Here is an 8,007-nt window from a genome sequence, read left to right on the forward strand (position 1 = left end):
TGTCCTTTGTCAGGATGTTGTTTTGCAAAACTAACCACATAAAGATTTTAATCCTTTGAGGAATTTTAGTTTTCCACATAAATCTGTGAAAATCTAACACCATTTTCTGTTAAGTTTCTATAATATGACTAAATAGTATAGCCACCATTTTTTTGTTGAAGTCCATTTTATAGTGTCCCTCTTATCATTGAGAGCAGCTGCAGAACATACATCCTTTATATGATTCTACAATTCAAAGGGATCTCCTAGGAGAGTTCTACTGAACTGGATTTGGTCGATCCCTTTCCTAAAAACATCAACAACGCGTGTGTTTTTATCAAAACGTCAACCTAGGGAAGTTGAGTTGAAGTGGTTTATCCCCTAGCTGTCAATCTTCCCAAAACCTATCCTTTTTTCCATTGCCAACAGAGAGCTTACAAAGGGAAAAGAAATGATTTCTGAATTTTAACATTCCTTTCCAGAATTGTGAGTCCCCTATTCTAGGTTTAATCCCAGCAAGAAATTGGTTTATTTGATATTTCCTCTGTGAGAATTTCTTCCCATAAGCCCTTAGTGTTATACATTTTTCACCACAATTTACACAACTAAGCCTGGATCGTGATAGCTAAACTTTGGATGCCTGGACCTCCTAAACCTGTTGGTCTACACACCTTAGACCACATAACCGGATAATATTTCCTTTTCTTTTCTTCTTCTTGCCAGAGTATTCTAGCTCAGAAGAAATACATCCTTTTATTTACCCATACTGGCAACCCATAAAAGGACATCATGAGGTTAGGTATGCCAATAAGAGATGATCGAATCAAAGTAACTCTACTGCCACTTGGCAGAAACTTGCCTTGCCAAGTGCTACATTTATTTTCCATCTTATCCTCAATTTTGGTAGTGTTTGTTTCTAATTCTTTTCTCATCTACATGCATTCCTAAACATTTCAGAGAATGGCTTCCAATGGGACAAGTGAATATATCAACAAAATTAGCTGCTTTTCTCTTGCTTCCCTAAACAGAAACCACCTACTCCTATGAAAACTAATTTTGAGCCTAGACATAATGGGAAGTGAATATATCAACAAAATTATCTTCTTTATCTCTTGCTTCCCTAAACAGAAACTACCTACTCTTATGGAAACTAATTTTTGAGCCCAGACATTTGTTTGAATAAACATAGTATAAATTTCAGGTTTTGAGCACTATCATAATCATCCTCTAATTTAAAATGGTATCATCTGCATACTGCAACATATTAAGACCATTTTTAGTATATTCTGACAACACCACTTTAATCAAACCAGACGCCTGACATTATTCATTAGGATGGCTAGAGAATCATTGACTAGATCAAACATTAAGGGGGATAAAGCACCTCCTGTCTCAAGCCCTTATGAGTAGGAAAGGCCCAATATGCATGGTCACTTACTTTAATACGTATATATTGCCCGCCCCCTAGTAGTTGACATGACCCAATCAATCCATTTATCAAGGAACCCTTTCAACTTAAGCATCTGCTAAACAAAAGACCATTGTATCTTATCATAAGCTTTTTTAGAAGCCACCTTAAAGATAAAGGCACTCTGTTTTTTAGCATGAATACTGTTTAGAGCATGTAGAAACATCATACCCTCCATAATATATCTCCCTTTTACAAAAAAATGTTTGAATGGAAAAAAGTCACCTCTCTAGGTACTATATTTAATATATTCATGAGGACTTTTGTAAAAAAATACAGACATTTAGGAGACAAATAAGTCTGTAGTTTTGTATAGGACTGGCACCTTTGATCTTGGGCACTAGAGTAATGGTACCATAGTTAAGCCTCAAAATATCTAAATTGCCTTTATGAAAACCATCAAATTAGCCCTTTAAATCAAACTTGACAAAATCCTAGAAGTGCTGGTAAAATTCAATAGTAAACCCATCAGGCCTGGGGATTTGTTATGAGCCATTTTGAAGGCTACTTGTTTTGTTTCTTCCAAGGAGAATGGTGCAGTCAATTTATCTGCAGCCCCTCGAGAGATAGTTTTGGGATTCTCAACATCTAATGAAATGTTAGAGACATTAGGCTGGCCGAACAATCTTTTAAAAAATAGTGATATGATGAATTAGCTCTTTCTCCCCTTCAATCTTGCCTTCTTCTTGATCTAAAGTATTAATTCTATTTTTTTTCTTCTTCTATCATTGGCATATGGCACCCGTTGATTGACAAAGATCAAGAGCCCGTCTACTGGTTGCCACCATATCGTTGACAGACCAAAAGTTTCTCTGAAAATGCCGCTATTTCGCTCCTGCCATAGTTTTTCTTTTGGAAAAGTAGGTTAAAGCCCTCGGCCTCTGCATCAATCGATGCATACAAACATTTTTATTAATTGTTATTCAACAAAGGGCTGATAAAAACCATACATCATGCCACCCGAAGGCACCGCTCACACCTTCAAACTCGATAATGTGGAATGCTCTCACTACTCATATCTAAAATCGGTGACGTCGTCGATCCATTCACATAACGAATCAGAACCTACAACCGGTGCAGCAAATCTGAAGCGTACACCATATGCACCCGTTATAGAAGCCGTCATCACCATTGATCCCCTGACCCTTCTTTAGGAAAGAGATCTGCATCGCTCCTGCCATAGTTAGTTCCCAAGTGACCATGATGATCATGGATTTGGTCCCTTTTACCTTGAAACACATGTTCACATGTGTGCTGAAAAAGGAAAACTATAGAGGGGATGTCCAAAGCATCAATTGTGTGTGGGCACACAACTTGCTTTTGTTTTCTATAGCTAGCAAATGGACGAATTGGCAGGCTTAAATTCTACTGTACGATTAATGTACATCTAGTTGATGTGCAATATAAAATTCAGAGATTTTTATCGAAAAAGAGGTTGACCTGATGGATGATTAGCATAAAACCATTTTCGTGAAACTGTTCATCAGTTTGTTGCGTGATGGTCTATCATTCATTCACCACCATGTGCCCATTCTATAACAGGCAATAAATTGGTCCTCGTCTGTCCTCCGTGCGCCATCCATGCATGATGATGATGTACCATTTCAATCCTTTTATAGGCCTACTACCAAATACGCGAGAACGAACTCGATGTTAAGAAATTAGTGGTCCTAGCACGGATGTTCATTAGTTATCAGTGTTTCTAACGAACACTAAACATTCCAGCAGCTCCTGAGAAGCTCCTCTCCTACTCCCGAGCCATATATAGTTGAGTGCATATGCATGACATCTATAGTTGATTCGCCCTCTCTGAATCATCACGGTGGGTAAAGTTCACCTGAATTTCACGGGACCAGCGTGTCCGCCACGGCCGGTGTCACCACTCACCACTCACGGCGAGCCCGGAGCTGACGAGAAACCTAAACCTAACTGTCGCAATCTTCCACCGACCTGATCGATCAGTCAGTCACCGGTTCTTCCGTGGTTCAGATGCGCCTTCGCCTCTGCTGATATGCCTGCTCCAAACATGAGAGTACAACGGAACCTTCTCCCCGACACGCACGGTTCATGCACCAGAGGATGATAGGCGTCGAGGTCCGGCGCCCCCCATGCTGGAGCCTGACGCTACCATGCGCTTACACCATATGCAACAACGACGCGAGGCCAAGGCCGGCCGGGGCCATGCAGCATGATCAGCTTCCATGAAAACAACGTCCCCACTTGAATTTGCAACCCATCGATCTCGTGCCACTGCATCGAGCGAGTGCACATCAGTAGTCGAGCGTACGTACGTACTGTCGGTCGAGGTCCAGTTGCGATCCGGCACATGCCCTGGGCCACCTGCGACGCGTACGCTTGCGCCTGAACTTATTCCGAACTGCTGTTCTCGATCACGCCGATCGATCGGGACGCGGACGGGCATTGACGTGAGCCCGCTTGCCGGAGCGAGCAGCTTGCTTGATCTGGTCTGGTACTGTGATCCCCCGAATGATCTGGTAGTAGGATCCACGGCTTCGAGTCATGGACAAGGGGAAGAGACCAGGGCGCAGTGGGGTTCAGACCAGTGAGGCTTAGCAAGCAGCAAGGGGATGATGACAATGGACAGGGCGGCGTAACAGCGGCGCTCCATGATTCGATGGGCGCGTACGTCCTTTGCTTTATCGAGATTGACGCTGATAGAGTATGCCCCCTTAGCTAATCGCCTTGGGAATTTCCTCTTTGGAAGCTGATTTGCTGCAACTTGTTTAAGCACAATTATCAGGTTGTTCATGTAATGTGATACTGACGCATAGGAGTTCATGATCACAGATCTCCCCTTGGGACTTGAATGTGCAAACAGTGTATTTTAAGGGGTGCAGTACATTCCTATTGGGATTGACAAGGAATATACGAATTCCACGTCAAAAAGAAAAAGTATACGAACTCCTAGAAGATTTGATTTCCTACAAGATGCTTCAACGATCCACGCATCGAATTATCTGTGGATGAAGACTCGCACTCCATCCGGACTGGTATGTTTACATCAAAATACTCTTCATTGCAAGGTGATCATCATATTATTTTTTACAAGAATATCAACAATCTTTAAAGGCGGATCTTTCATCCACTCCGCACACACCTTACTTCTAGCTAGTTTGACTAAATCATGGGTAGCACAATTAGTCTCTCTAGGAGCATGTTCAAAAATAATATGTGAGAAATCACACGCAAGGTGATATATATCATAAAAAACTGCCGCCGATAGATCAAAAAAGCGAGCTCCATGTTGCCAAAATTGAGACCAAGCCATAAGGCCACTGCCTCGGTCATAAGCGCATCTCCGCACCAGTCGATTTCCCCGTTTCCTACCGCGACAAATCTACCATTTAAGTCTCTGATGACAATGCCATACGAGCCTTGAGTAAGTCTAGGTAAAAAACTCCATCCACGTTTAGCTTCACATAGTTGCCCCTTGGTCTTTCCCAGCCACATTGCTTGATCGTCGCCTTTGCATCATTCGCCATAGTATAATTAGCAACCAAATCTCTGATTGCCATTGCTATGAATTTAGGTTTCGGAACCTTTTCATTATGCATTAACTTTCTCCTCTCCTATCATAAATACCAGGAATCAATAGCAATTGCTTTCATTCAATTTTCCAGACCGAGGACCACACATCTTCAACTGGTTGTAGCAATAAATATTCTAGCACAACTTCTCCCACATGATTCACAACGCATGCTTTATCAATAGCAAAGTCCAAACCAAGTAACCCTCATACCTCTTCAGCTTTTGCACAAGTGAACAACAAGTGCTTGGTATCCTACGTGATAAGAAAATAGGCAGTTTTCCGATTAAATTAATCCATGAATAAATCATAAGCATGACATTGACAGTATTGATAACACACTGGTTACGATCTAACAGAGCATGTACTACGCATATAGTAGAAACATCTACGCATATCGCTAGTACTGCTACAACAGAAAGAAACATGAGAGGGATAAACGATGTATACCCTCCAATCGGCCATGCGGCGGTGGCGGCGACGGCAGTAGCCGCGGCATCCTCGGCGGCCTTCTTGTCGGCCTCGGCCTTCTCAGCGGCTGCACGGTCGGCGTCGGTCGACATGGTGATGACGAAGGTGATGTGGACGTAGATGAACAGAAGCGAGCAGTCGCGTAGTCGCTACCCAAAAACCTAATCGCCCCTCTCCCGTACAGGATCCGGAGAAGCGGGGTTTCGGAGGCCTGCTCTCCCGTCAACCATGTACGCGGTGAACGGGACGGAGTCGCCGGCGGCAGCAGCAGCAGAGGAACGACGCGGGCGTGGAGGCGGAGATGCGTTCTGTTTCGTAGCGGCTAGGGTTGGCAGCGCCCCACATATATATGTGCGGCTGCGCGTGGAGAGACGTGGGCTGAACCCACGTCCAAGTCGGTAGCCCACGATCCGACGTCTCAGATCGTGGCCCCACCTGTCAAAGACTCTCCGTTCCTGACCGGCAAAAAGAAGCGCATAGGAGTGAGCTCAGCTCGGCTCGATCCCGCAACCCGCAACCCGCGGCGCGTCGTGACGAGGCATGGCGTGGCGAGGCGAGCGGAGGAGGAGGAGTGCGCGAGGGCCTCATCTCTTCTCAAGCTCCAATGGCATGAGGAAGAGAATCCCTTATAAACCACTCCAACTCTCCTTCCACTTCCGGGGTGGGACTAAACTTCCCACCACCTTGTCATGCCACCTACATGGGCCCTTAGAGATCAAATCTGAAATTGTCATATGGGCTCTAGGCCCATCTCATATTTCAACAATCCCCCACCAGATCTCAGGGGCCCAGTTTGTCCTTTGTTCCAAACGCTGTTTTGATATACCAGCATCTCAGTGGAGGCCAATTAAGGTTGAGCTCCATCTAGACCAAGTAGTTACACTCCTTCACAACTGAACAATGGACTATGCCTTGAATTGTCAGTTTGGCATCAAGAAGTTTCACCACAAGTCTCACTGATACGAAGCTGCCGAAGGCCGACCCCTCGGGTGGAGCATATTAGTCACACTCATGGCCTGTTCATGAGCTTGCTAGAGATCACCCCAATCTCATAGACTGTGACCAGCAGTCGGGCTCATATAGGTGTGTTCCTCCAAAGATCGCTCTGTAGGATAGCATCTTGCTTATGCATATAAGCCTTGGAACACATTAAGACAGTAGTCATCCTTCCATACAGTTTCCGAGAGTATTGCATCTCCAACGGAGTGGGTTAGTAAAGTTACTCTCCTCAGTTCACCACTGGCTTGTTTTCCCAGGTCCTACTTCATGGGATCTCCGATCACATAGGTTGGGTTACTACCAAGGCAACTCATGTGGGTCTCATACCCATCTCCCTTGATGCATTATCTATCACAACACGTGATAGCCCTTTAGTAAAGGGATCTGCCAGATTCTTAGCCGTTTGAATATAATCCAACGCTATCACTCCGGAGTTTCTCAATTTTCTGACAGCTTTCAATCTCATTCTTATGTGTTTGTTGGACTTCATGTTGTCCTTTGAACTCTTCACCTTGACAATAACTGTTTGATTGTCACAGTTCATAAGGATGGCCGGAACCGGCTTCTCAACCACTGGCAAGTTCATCAACAGATCTCGAAGCCATTCTGCTTCGCCACCCGATGTGTCTAATGCTGTTAATTCTGCTTCCATTGTCGATCTTGTTAAGATCGTTTGCTTGCAAGACTTCCAGGAAACAGCACCACCTCCAAGAGTAAATATATACCCAGTTGTCGCCTTCATCTCATCAGCATCAGAGATCCAAGTCGCATCACTATACCCTTCAAGTACCGGCAGGTATCCGGTATAGTGAAGTCCATAGTTCATAGTATCTTTCAGATAGCGCATAACTCTCTCAAGAGCACGCCAATGTACATCACCCGGTTTGGAAACAAATTGGCTCAGTTTGCTAATAGCAAATGCGATGTCAGGCCTCGTTGCGATCGCTAGATACTGTAGTGAACCAAAAATCTGAGAGTATCTCAATTGATCTATAGCTGTGCCTTCAGACTTTCGAATCAGCACACTAGGATCATATGGTGTTTGAGATGGTTTGCAGTCCGAATATCCAAAACGACTCAACACCTTCTCAACATAATGGGATTGCAGAAGTGTAATCCCACCTTCATCATCTCTCAATAGCTTGATGTTCAAGATAACATCAGCCACTCCAAGGTCCTTCATCTCAAAATTCTGAGATAGGAAAGACTTAACTTCCTCGATCAACTTGAGATTAGTCCCAAATATCTATATGTCATCAACATACAAACACAGTATAACTCCTTCGCCCCCACCATAGCGATAGTATACACATTTGTCGGCTTCATTAACAACAAAGCCAACAGATGTCAACGTTTCATTAAACTTGTCATGCCATTGCTTAGGCGCTTGTCTCAGGCCATACAAAGATTTCACCAACTTACACACCTTTCCTTCCTGACCATCCATCACAAAGCCATCAGGCTGTTGCATATAGATTTCCTCCTTTACCTCTCCATTCAAGAAAGCCGTCTTAACATCCATCTAATGAATGAGAAGACCATG

The sequence above is a fragment of the Triticum dicoccoides genome, chromosome 3A, assembly GCF_002162155.2.
Source record: "Triticum dicoccoides isolate Atlit2015 ecotype Zavitan chromosome 3A, WEW_v2.0, whole genome shotgun sequence".
In the NCBI taxonomy this organism is placed as follows: Eukaryota; Viridiplantae; Streptophyta; class Magnoliopsida; order Poales; family Poaceae; genus Triticum; species Triticum dicoccoides.